Source organism: Choristoneura fumiferana, chromosome 9, assembly GCF_025370935.1.
Source record: "Choristoneura fumiferana chromosome 9, NRCan_CFum_1, whole genome shotgun sequence".
Classification (NCBI taxonomy): domain Eukaryota; kingdom Metazoa; phylum Arthropoda; class Insecta; order Lepidoptera; family Tortricidae; genus Choristoneura; species Choristoneura fumiferana.
The window spans coordinates 12,588,913-12,601,603 of record NC_133480.1 but is presented as its reverse complement, the minus strand read 5'-3'; the positions used below and the strand labels follow the sequence as shown (position 1 = coordinate 12,601,603).

The 12,691-nt window shown below is 36.7% G+C and overlaps 1 protein-coding gene across 9 annotated transcripts in view; it reads left to right on the top strand.

Moving 5' to 3' along the window:
• Cngl (Cyclic nucleotide-gated ion channel-like) overlaps positions 1–12,691 on the top strand; it is a 489,773-nt gene that overhangs the window by 287,976 nt on the left and 189,106 nt on the right. The window lies entirely within an intron of this gene.

Genomic DNA, 12,691 nt, shown 5'->3' with positions numbered 1-12,691 from the left:
ACATGTAATTTTTTTGCCGGATGGATGTCAGCAAGTAGATACGGGCGATACGTCCGGTAGCGTCTACATACTCCAATAGGGTGACACTCTTTCCCGGCCCGGATAATACCGAGATGGAAATACCGACCCTGTTTTTCGTGTACACGCCCATAGAATTCTGTCAGTTTCTATAAGCGTGTACACAAAAGGCAGGGCGGTATTTCCATGTCGGTGTTATCCGGGCCGGGAAAGAGTGTCAGGGTGAATATTCGGCGTTTGTACCGCCGTCATTGTTCTCAACACTTTTTTATGCTGATGGTACAAAGGAAATTGTGGGTTATAATATTGAACATGTATAATGTGTTCAATCGAAGCTTGTTTGACGTCTATAAGGACCTTGAATGCTTCGAGAGTACATCAAAGAGTATCGAATGTATTTTATATAAAATATACAGCATTTGAGTTAGGATATTGAAGCTTACGTAATGTTATCTAAATTCTGAGACCGTACTAGCCTTGAGCAGGATACAGGCTAGAGAAGATTTAATATCACTTATCTGTGTTACAATACAGTTTTAAACAGTAGCGTGAAATACATTTGAGTTAGGCAATGCAGACAGTACCTGAGAGCCCCTGAGAGAGTTGTTTTCACCGGTAAGTCATACAACACAGCAAGTCCGGCAAAAAAACGGTCCGATATCCGGTGAAAACAACAGACGTCTACAAGCGGCGTAAGTTAAAACCCAATAGACTACATTTTACACGATACACGCAGTGTTTAATCAAGTAAATAATCCTTCCCCATCGTATTTTCTGGGAAACGTTAGAATCTGTCATGCTATTTCAGTCAGACTCAGTACCTACCCATCTAGACCATGTACAGCTACAGTCCAGTAGGTATCCATACTTACCGCCGTTACAGGGGGGTACCCTTTCTCTCGCTGCTGACTGTACCTCATTAGCTCCAAAATACAGTTGAAAGATATAGCCCTATGGCTGACGGCTAGATAGACAAACAGAGGTTCGGTTCAACAATAAGGTCCTGTTGGCATCCTAACCCTATTATCGTACGGAACCCAAAAAATTGTGGTTAAGTAATAACATACCTACAGTACCCTAGCCTACCCAATTGTCAATAAAAATATATGTTAGGTACTGTGCTCTTTCCACCGAACATAACTCTTAGGGGGCAATTATCCAACGCAGTCGTTCCCATGTCGCATACAACAAAGCTTAATTTATATTAGGTCACCGATGAGATTAGATGGCATTCCGCGGTTGGAAGCTGAATCGATTCCTTTAGGATCTGGAGGTGGAATTTGTACTTAAAAGTGGATTCAATGCTGGCTGAAAACCAGCTCTGAGTAATAAACGTTAATGCATTATGCTGGGACAGTGTCCAATTTGAAACCGCAATGACAAAATCTGTCTTTATCCTTTGTGTTGTCTACTAGTTGTATATTGTTGTGGCCCATGTTGCTGTCAACTGTGAATAATTATTATATTTTCTTTCTGTCGTTCTTTTCTTACAAATAATCCGGAATTAGATACGAAAAAGCCACGCAATTATTTTAAAGCATAGACTGTTTAAATTATTAACTCAAAACTCTATTAAAAAAAATACAAAAAAAAATATAACAAAAAAAATACTTTCGCTATATTTTCATGCACACTGAAACAATGAATTCAGTCTTATTTGAGCACGTGTCGTATAAACTGTTTTAATAAATCAAAACCTCTGTAAAAGTACACGTAATAGCCCCCTATTGCACGGCCTATCCCTCGAGAAATGAAACAAGTAATTGGATAATTACGGACCGCGGCCCGTTGCTAAAGGCATTACACGAATTGTTACGTACTTACTATTTTATTAACTACGAGCTTTCCGCCCTAGGGTCGCATCTGCCAAACGCTTGAGGAAATGTAAAACTGATGAGGTTTTGGGGAAATGTAAAACTAGGTACTGTGTTTTAGTCACGTTTTAGTTGATTGATAAACAAGGGTTATAAGTGATCAATTACACCCAAGATATAGGAAGCAGGATATATATAGGCGCACGAGCGAGCAAAGCGAGCGAGGGTGCATATAGTTCGCAGGTGTAATTGATCATTTACACTCGAGTTGAACACTACTTTTCATCACAAATGCGAGGAAATAAAGAAAAACCGGTATAAATGTATACGCAAATTGTAACAGAGTGAAAGAAAATTTATCGCGCCAAACCGTCTTTTTTTTTAATGGCCTCGCGCTCTTTGGCTTTGGCACATTCAGCCAGCACTGGCCAGCAGCATTATGCCAGCAAGGAGGTTTCGAGGTAAGTATTACGTATTACAATCTCCTTATTTACCAGTTCGTGAATACAAAGGAGCACCATTCGATTTTTTAATTTACTTACATCCCTAAAGATGTAAATCGAATTTACAACACGGATTTCAAGTTAAATGCAACCTACTTTCAGAGCTTAAGTGATGAAAACTATTTTTTTACATTTTACGTGTGATATATGATAAGAGACACTTCCAAATAGGTACTTTACTAGCTTTTGCCCGCGACTCGTCCGCGTGAATAATAACTTTGGAAAGTATTTAATTTTTTTAGGATAACTATTCTGCCAATAATAGCACATAGAAACTTCTGCAGTTTACTGAAAATAACCTATTTTAATACATTGCTATAAATATAAACTATTTATTTTTGTTTTTCCGTCCATCCATACATCCATGTTCTTTGGTAAAACAAAAATATTTTGCGGGTAACCACATTTTAGCAATACGACGTGTATTATACACTGCCAACACAAAAGGACTAATTATTATTCTTCATACTGAACTCTTGACACCTTACGTCCTTTATTGTAAGTTAGGAGGGTAGGATTATAATTAACTAAGGCATTTTTACTAAGCATAGCTACACATATTTCCGATAAACATACTTATAGTAAATGTGTTTGGAATTCCTTAAGAACTTTCATCCCCATATTTTCAAGTATTTGAACTCGAAATTTGAAAAGCGCCGGAAAAAATGTTTTTTGGGTTCCGTAGCTCAAAAGGAAAAAATGGAACCCTTATAGGATCACTTTGCTTACCGTCCGTCCGTCTGTCTGTCAAGATCCTCTACCTCGTAAACGCGCGGAGTATCGGTATCGAATTAAGATTATTTGAGATTAAAACCCTAAACTCAGGTCAATAGTCCCGAAAGCTGTGAAAAAATTAAACTTCTAAATCAAGGCAATCAAAAGCAGTCATTAAAATGTATGTCCATACAAATCGCCTTAACAGAAAAAGTTATAGGACACCTCCGGCTGTCCTAGAAACTTGGATTTTTTTTGCATAAAGGCAGCTTTTATATAGCACAATAAATAAGAAAAATCTGAAAATCATAATTTTTCATGTCTGACTGTCTATGTCAATAAGCCATCTATAATGACCCCACATTGCGTACATTTTGCTATGAGTTTAAAGGGCACTGCTAACACTGCATCATCTCCTATGCTAACATGCCCTCGCCGGTAAAATTTTCAAAAACGCTTGAACAAATATCTATTTATTTCTTATAATGTCCAAATGCCAAGAACCATCGATTTATCTTCAACAGTGACGATCTTCCATATAAAGTCTGCAATACCCCTGGTGTTGCAGATGTTTATGGGCGGTAGTGATCTCTTACCATCAGAAGACCCACATGCTCGTTTGCCATCCAGTCGAATAAAAAAAAAGTTTTATCCCCTATTTCACCCCCGCACAGGAAGAATTTTAAAAAACGCGCGAACAAATATCTATTTATCTCTTATAACGTGCCCAAATGTCAAGTTTCATAAAGAACCATCGATTTATATTCGACAATAACGATCTTCCATATAATCTTTCATCCCCTCACAGGTCGAATTTTCAAAAAATCTCAAACAAATATCGATTTATTTCTTATGAAGGGCCTAAATACCAAATTTCATCGTTTTATCTTCGACGGCGACGAACTTTCACCATATTAACTTTCATCCCCTATTTCAACCCCTTAAAGCCTTTTTTTCGCTATGAAAGATAGCCTATGTTCTTTCCCAAGGTCTATTCTATCTTTATACCAAATGTCATCGAAATCGGTTCAGCGGTTTAGGCGTGAAAGCGTAACAGACAGACAGACAGACAGACAGACAGACAGAGTTACTTTCGCATTTATAATATTAGTATGGATAGTATGGATAGTATGGATTCTATTAAATTACAAGAACAAAGACAATAGGATATTTACAATACAATACAATACAATACGATACAAAACAATGACTCTTTATTGTACACCAGAAATAGTAAGCGATACAGAAAACAGGTACGCAGAGAGAAAATTTCAAGGTAAGCAATAGGCGGCCTTATCGCTTTAAGAGCGATTTCTTCCAGGCAACCTTTTATATTTAATGTGGAAACGGAGCCTAAAGGTCAATGAACCAAGCAAGTAAAATTTCAGAGTCTAAAACTCAGCTAAACTTATGAAACTGTAATTTTTGCAAAACTTGACAACTCCGGGCTAAAATTAATTTTAACGGACTTCCGACGACTCAGTTTAGTTTTAATTAACTTCTCATTGTATTTATTTTACCTGACGTTTATTTCAAAGTGAGTAATGTTCTCATCATGTTCATCATGTTCTATGCGGGCAAAATTAATCGTGCTTGTTGAAGATCTTAGATGCCGAGGTTTATTTAAATATTAAATGAAAATTACAATGTCAAGTGTCAGGTGCAGATTAAATGAGCCAGAAATCGTTATTATTTCAATCGTGTATTTATTAACTACAACTTACAAGGTGTTAATTAAATAGCTGAAAACCTGAAAGTAGTTTGTTTCAGAATCGAGAGTAGAATATCGATTACGCTATAATTTAAAAAAAGCAGTTGATTTTTTTATACCCTTTTTTACTGTGGCCAGTCTTAAAGTTACGAATGTAGTAGCCAGTAAAATGTTTTAGCGATACTTATTTAGACAATTTAATCAATGGCCGTTTTTCTGTCATGGCAGTTAAAGAAACTCGTCGCCTCGTTTGCATTCCTGTCATAATTAAAAAACGGGCAAGTGCGATCAGACCGGCGTATTGAGGGTTCCGTACAAATTGGTAGGTATTTATGAATATTATAAAATAAATAAATAAATAAATATCATGGGACACTTGACACCAATTGACCTAGTCCCAAACTAAGCAAAGCTTGTACTATGGATACTAGGCAACGGATAAACATACTTATATAGATAAATACGTATATTAAACATCCAAGACCCGAGAGCAAATATTCGTGTTATTCACACAAATATCTGCCCCGGCCGGGAATCGAACCCGGGACCTCAAGCTTCGTAGTAAGGTTCTCTAACCACTTGGCCATCCGGTCGAATAATAATATTCAATGTTAGCAGAGCCCGTCTCCTAAGCAAATGTACGCAGTGTATGGTTTTTTGATTAAAGAATTTTTTATAGAAACACCTTTTTAATGGCTGATTGCGTTGACTTAGAAGTTAGATAACTTTTACACAGCTTCAAGGGATTATAGATCTCAGTATATGGTTTTTTAATTTCAACTCGATACTTCTACGCGTTCCCGAGATAAAAGTTCTTGACAGACAGACGGACGGACAACAAAGTGAGTATAAGGTTCCGTTTTTTCCTTTTGAGGTGCGGAACCTTAAAAAGAGCAGCACAGTTCACCACTACACACTCGTAGGCAAACAAAATTAAATATTATAAACTACGTTAAATATCTAAGTGAGTTAAAAATCTTCCATCCTTTACCGCCGCAATAAGCAACCGGATGCTCTCGTTTGCTTCGACCTCAAAAGCTTCGGCAAATAATGAGATTAAAGCAGAGGCCAGTTAATGGAGGCATCTAGTACGGCCGCCGTGCCGGTTTCCGCACCGGACCACAGATACCGGATAGTTTTTAATAAAGTTGCGCTTTCATTGGGGTGTACCTATTTACCAGCACTATACAACGTAAGTAGGTACTAATATTCGTCATAAATCCTTCCTACTAATATTATAAATTATAAATGTGAAAGTTAGTGAAGTGTTTGGAGGTTTGGATTTTTGGACGTTTGTTACTCAATCACGTCTAAACCGCTGAACCGATATAGATGAAATTCGATGTACGGTAGATAGCTTGAGCCCCGGGGAAGGACATAGGGTAGTTTTTATCCCGGATAGCGATAAACGAATACTATGCGGACGGAGTCGCGGGCAACAGCTAGTATGTCATAAAAATAAAGATCTGATAAAAAAAACGAAAGGTACCTATATAAATACAAATCTAGGCACTGAATACGACGTTGTCCCGTTTGGTCTCGAAACCCTCGACTCAAGCAAGACAAGATTCAAGATTTTGAAGGCAAGAAAGAAGAGGTTAGCATAGCAGACGTCACAGGGGTCCAAGGGTGTGTATTTTATATGAAGGGTCCACGGAAAGAACAATACAATACAATACAAAGACTCTTTATTGTACACCAGACATAGTAAGCGAAGAACGTGTCTAGTCACCTAAGCAACTTTTTGAGTTATAGCGGTTTGAAAGTTAGTCATCACGAACAATTAGGTACTATGGTTACCATTTATTTAAAAGATAAAAAAATAGATTTTATATTGTTTTCAGATTATTTAATTCAGTGGTAAGTCATAGTACTTTGTGAGCTCTACATTTTGAGATTAAAATCACAATTTTAAAAAAGGTGAGTAGGCATGTTCTCTCCGTGGACCTTCGTATGCATAAACCGTTGGCTTTAAAATCTTATATCCATAACAATAAAACGATATTGACATCGTCTATATAGTGATCTCTAAAAAACGCAGCATGAGTTCCGTACAAAAGGAAATAAGCGATTGCCTCACTGAGCGACGCAATCATTCATTCATATGTGTGTGTTCGTCCGCGAACGTCAATGATTGATCTTAGGGTTCCTCAAAGTGGGGTACGCGAACCCCTAGGGGTTTGCTATTTGACGATTGGGGTTCGCGACAAGGTTTACTTGACTCCAAAAACCACCAGGCTGCAAGACTAGCAAGATGATTAAGATTGGTTTTTGGATTTGTATTTTTTATTTTTAGTTTCTCCAACAGTCAATTTTATTACTTTCTTTGGGGGGGGGGGGGGGGTAAGGGGTTCGCTATCGTCTAGAAACTTTAACAGGGGTACTTGGAGCCATAAGTTTGAGAAAACCTGATCTACGGGATATATACAATATTCAGTATACCTGCCGTAGGCTAATAAACAGTCCTACTATATTAATATTATAAATGTGAAAGTTTGTGAGTGAGTTTGTGAGTGAGTGAGTATGTTTGTTACTTCTTCATGCTGAAACGGCTGGACCGATTTGGATGAAATTTGGCAAAAAGTTAGTTTATAACCTGAATTAAAATATAGAATACTTTTCATCCCGATATTCCCACGGGATAGGGATAAAATCTCTACATAATAACCGCTGGGCTTACAGGCATGAAATTTGGTATGTAGTTGGACACCTGGAATAACACATAAGCTACTTTTTATCCCGATATTCCCACGGGATAGGGATAAAATCTCGAAATAACAACCGATGGCCTTAGAGTCATGAAATTTGGCATGAGTGTTTTAATTTATCGTCAATGAAAACCACGATGTAATTTTAGGGAATTCCCACGAGAATTTAATGAAATCCCGGAATTTCAATTCAACTACTCTATCTAATGATATACGCGTGCGAAGCGCTAACGCTAGTAAATATAATAAACAACAAGTAATAATTCATGTTATTCATTTGTAGGGGAGACCGAGGAGAGTTGTGACATAGTCGATTTTCGAGAACTTATTTACTGCTAGCAAACTCGCAACAGCGCGTGTTTGATAGCTCGAGACTTGAACTAAAAACGCGCGCTAGCAGTTTATAAGTTCTAAAAAATCAACATTGTCACATCTCTACTCTGTCACAACTCTCCTCGGTCTTCCCTAGCCAATAATGAAGGTTTTTCGACAGGCGAAACATCCCTAGATGGCGTTGGTATCGTGAGGTTCGTTTGACATTTCTGTCGCGCTTGTGATTGGATAAATAGGTATCTAAATGGGACAATCGCAAGCAAGACTGAAACGTCAAACGGATCTCACGATACTAACGCCATCTAGCGGTATTTTGCCTGTCGAAAAACCCTAATTCTGGGATATTATACGACACAATTTTTTATTTTTAACCGACTTCAAAAATAGGAGGAGGTTATCAATATTCGGTTGTATTTTTTTATGTTTGTTAACTCAGAACTCCATCATTTATGAACCGATTTAAAAATTATTGTGTTCGTTCGTCTAGGAATGCTTTCAATTCCCATAAGCACCAAATCAGGATCTGATGATTGGATTCTAAGGAAATCGAGGGAACTCGTCAAATATTCTAGGAACGCCTATGGTAATTTCGATATATTTTGGAGTAACTTATGCATTTGCTCTTGAAAATCATCATTTGGTGAAGTGGAACTGATGATGAACACCAAATTTGACCAATGGAGCGACTTCTCAATAACAAGTACTTCACGTGTTGAATTTCAATTACTTTAACGTAGTTGCTAAGCAATTTATTATTATTAATTTTTATTTATTAATTTAAGCTCATCGTAATTCATATGGTGAAATGGAAACGGGTGATGAAGCACCAGGACTCCCCAATAATGAACGTCTCTGCATCGGAAAAAGCAATTTTTCGTAAAAGGTGACGAGCAGTTGACATTAAACTATTGTATCTCAGATCTTTAACACTAAAAAGCGTGGAAAAAAATTATGACAAAAAATAGAACCGACTACTAAATACTAAATAATTTTCTACCAGTCCGAAGTCGGTGCCTCAGCACGAGCCAGCAGGAGTGATTGAAGCCCGATATACTCGTATAGTGTAGGTGAGGTAGACGAAGACGATTATAGGTCCACTCCTGCTGGCTCGTGCTGAGGCACCGACTTCAGACTGGTAGAAAATTATTTTCATGGTTTTTTGTATTTTTTGTATACAATACAATGACTCTTTCTTAAACACCAATACATAGTACACAGTACAGAAAACGCAAATATAGAGATTTTCCATGGTAAGCAATAGGCGGCCTTATCGCTTCAGATCTCTTCTAGGCAACCTTTACATTAGACCTTTAAGGATTAGGCTTTAACAGGTGGTGCAATACACAGCTCAGATTTGAGCAATATCAAAAATACATTAAACTTTATAAATAATACACAGCAATTTATAAAAAAACTACCTAAACTAAAGAATCCTCACTAATATTATTATGTGAAAGTATAAATAAATATCATGGGACACTTTTTGACACCTAGTCCCAAACTAAGCAAAGCTTGTATTATGGATACTAGGCAACATAAACATACTTATATAGATAAATGCATTCGTATGAATACTCATACAAATATCTACCCCGGCCGGGAATCAAACCCGGGACCTCAAGCTTCGTAGTCAGGTTCTTTAACCAGTTGGTCATCCAGTCGTCTAAATATGTCTGCCTAACCTTTGTTCTATTCCGTCATCCTTTGTCTCTAAAACTTGAAAAGCTGCACAGTTTGAACCCGACCATCCCTATTTAAATCAATCCCGCGTGACCTAATTCACATTTCACAAATTATACTAACAAATTTAAGCATGAATGAGTTTCGATTTTGATTAATTATGACTGAAATGGGTGAATTTCGACAAGCTTGAAATTTACCTAATTTTGGTGCTTTTTTTATTTTTGTTGTCCGAGTCAAAATGATATATCAAAAATACGTTACAAGTCATAATAAATATTGTGTCGTAATGGCCCTTCATTATACATAGTAGTTTTGGAGATATTATGATTTTAGTAATTTGATTACCACCAAAATTGCTTGTACCCACCAAAATTAGATATATTGGCCACCAAAATTGCACATCTACACCAAAATTAGATACTTGTGCTAATTCAAGGTAAAAAATATTTTTCTTGATCAAATTGTCTGCTGTAGGTATATAAAGAAAATAAATGTTTTTATTAATCGTTTTAATTGTACCAAAATCTCTACGAAAATACAATGTTTAACTCGTAGTAACAAAATAGTACATTGTGTCTTAAGGGCGGTAAATAAGGAATTACGAACGAGAGTCTATTAGAAGCCCGAAGTCGAAGACTGAGGGCTTTAATGAGTCGATGTTCGTAATTCTAGTACCGCCCGTGCGACATACAATGTTTTTCATCACATTTGCCAGTAAAATTTTATATTTCTAAAAGAAAAAATATAATTATTCCAAATATTGGCGATACCTTAGGCTGCGCTCTTGGCAGCGCCCCCCCCCCCCTACCTCAGCATGTGCCTGAGCCGCGTATGCATGTGGTCCTGCAGCAGCGCGCGCAGCAGCATCAGTACGCACATTGACTCATTTACCGACCTTGGGCTTCATGACAAGAAAATTTGTACGCGCAATGACTCATTTACCGATCACGGGTTTCATGACAAGCACATTAAGGTCGAGGGTTTTATTTGGGGGGTTGCAACCAAAGTAGTCAGCATGTTTTGACACTGTTTACGAGCAAGTGTGATGAAAATATAATTGCAATGAAAGTCTTTTAACAATCGACCGTTGAGATCTTCGACTCTTCAAGTCAAACAGTAAGAAAATCAACAATACTTAATCCTACGGATATAACAAGTTCAATTTTCAAGGAACTACATATATGTAACACAGTAAATCAAACAAGCAAAATACAATTCACATTGAATAACAATCGTGAACACCAGTCAGAATCCTATCGGAATTGCACTTGATCTAATTATGTCTTCTATGATTTCACTTTTTATGTTTGTACTTCTATGTCTTTTATTTAAATCTGGCGATAGTTGAGATCTTTGACTCCGAGTCTAGTATAACAAAAATATATGTTTACTCGTAATAAATACTAAATGCTACAGACACAATTAGATCAAGTTTCAAGGAACTATGTACCACAGTACTTAAATCTAGCTACCAGAATACTACAATTATACGATTCAGTTTAACAGTCTTGGATATAATAACAACTTAAGAAAGATATGATCACATTTGACAGCTACACTTATCGCAATATTTTAATCACTCACTATTTCTTTTTTGTAGTCTTCTTCTCTCACGAGGTTGCATGCTGCTCAGGGGTAAAATCTTACCTTCGGCTTTCTTACGGTGATATCGTTCCCTTTCTTTTCTCCGTAATTCAGCAGCCCGCCCTGGGTCATTCATTATTATTTTTTTCCTCTCTCGCTCAGCAATTTTTTTTTATCACACTTACTCTTAAACAGTGTCGTAACATGCAGGCTACCATGGTTGCAACCCCCCAAATAAAACCCTCGACCTTAATGTGCTTGTCATGAAACCCGTGGTCGGTAAATGAGTCATTGCCGGTAGTAATTTTATTGTCATGAAGCCCAAGGTCGGTAAATGAGTGTGATACTGCATGGCATGCTGGTCGTGCTGGCGTGCACGAGCGCGGCGCGCGCACGTCGGGCACATGGTCAGGCTGGGGGAGGGCGGCGCGGAGGCTGGCGCTGTTTAGAGCGCCGGTATCGACAATTTTTGAAAAAATATTAGTTTTTCTTTTACAAATATACAATTTTACTCGCAAATGTGATGAAAAACATTGTATGTTGCACGGGCGGTACTAGAATTACGAACATCGACTAACTAAAGCTCAGTCTTCGACTTCGGGCTTCTAATAGACTCTCGCTCGTAATTCCTTGTTTATCGCCCTTAAGACACAATGTACTATTCTTTTCGAGGACTTCTTCTCTTGATTGTTTTTTCTTGCGGTTAGCCATTCTAAAAAAATAAATTAAGTTTTATTACAAATAGTGATAATTTAGTTTTATTGTAAAGTAGGTATCTAAGTGTTTATATTTTACTTAAAATAAGTGCATTGAGTCAATAATGTTGTAAATACAAAGTTTTAAATGTAAAAGGCTTAAAAATTAAATTATAATTATGTGGGTGGGCTTCAAATTACCACCAAAACCACCAAAATTGATCCACCAAAATTAGAAAAAGTGCATAAAAAAATTATTAAAAAACAAAACCGTATCGTTCACTTCCAATTTAACTTAATATTTTAAAAAAGAAATTTTTAACATGCCTCGCATATACTTCATACAAAAACAAGTATTGCTAAGTCATTAGTTACATACACCACCAAAATTGCATTAAAAAGTATTTTAACACACCAAAATTAGATACTTACGTGCTTGGCGGACAGATCCAGCAAGATATGGCACGTGTTCATCGCTCAGTGCAGGAGCGGAACTAAACGCACAGGTTAACACACGTTTGTTTGTCTTATTGGTTTCGTTCGACCACAAAACATCTTCAATATTTACCACCAAATTGCCAATTTCACATGGACAACTTTTTAGTGCCTAGTTTTTGAGATAAAATCCATGTACTAATATTATATATAATATATTCTTATAAGATACTTGAACTAATGAAGAATAAAATACAATGCATTTTTAGTTAAATAAATGGATTTTATGGTTCTATCATAGACAGTCATCAAGAACAACGGATACTGGACGCCACACCAAAATTATGATTTCAATGACAAAAATTTTTTTTAAAAACCATTAATGACTTTTATAAAAATTGCAATTTGGCTTAAGATAAAAAATTGTGTTTTCTTTTTTATAAAAAAAAATAAACCTCTAAAACAATTAGTCCACACCATAATTATCAGCTCT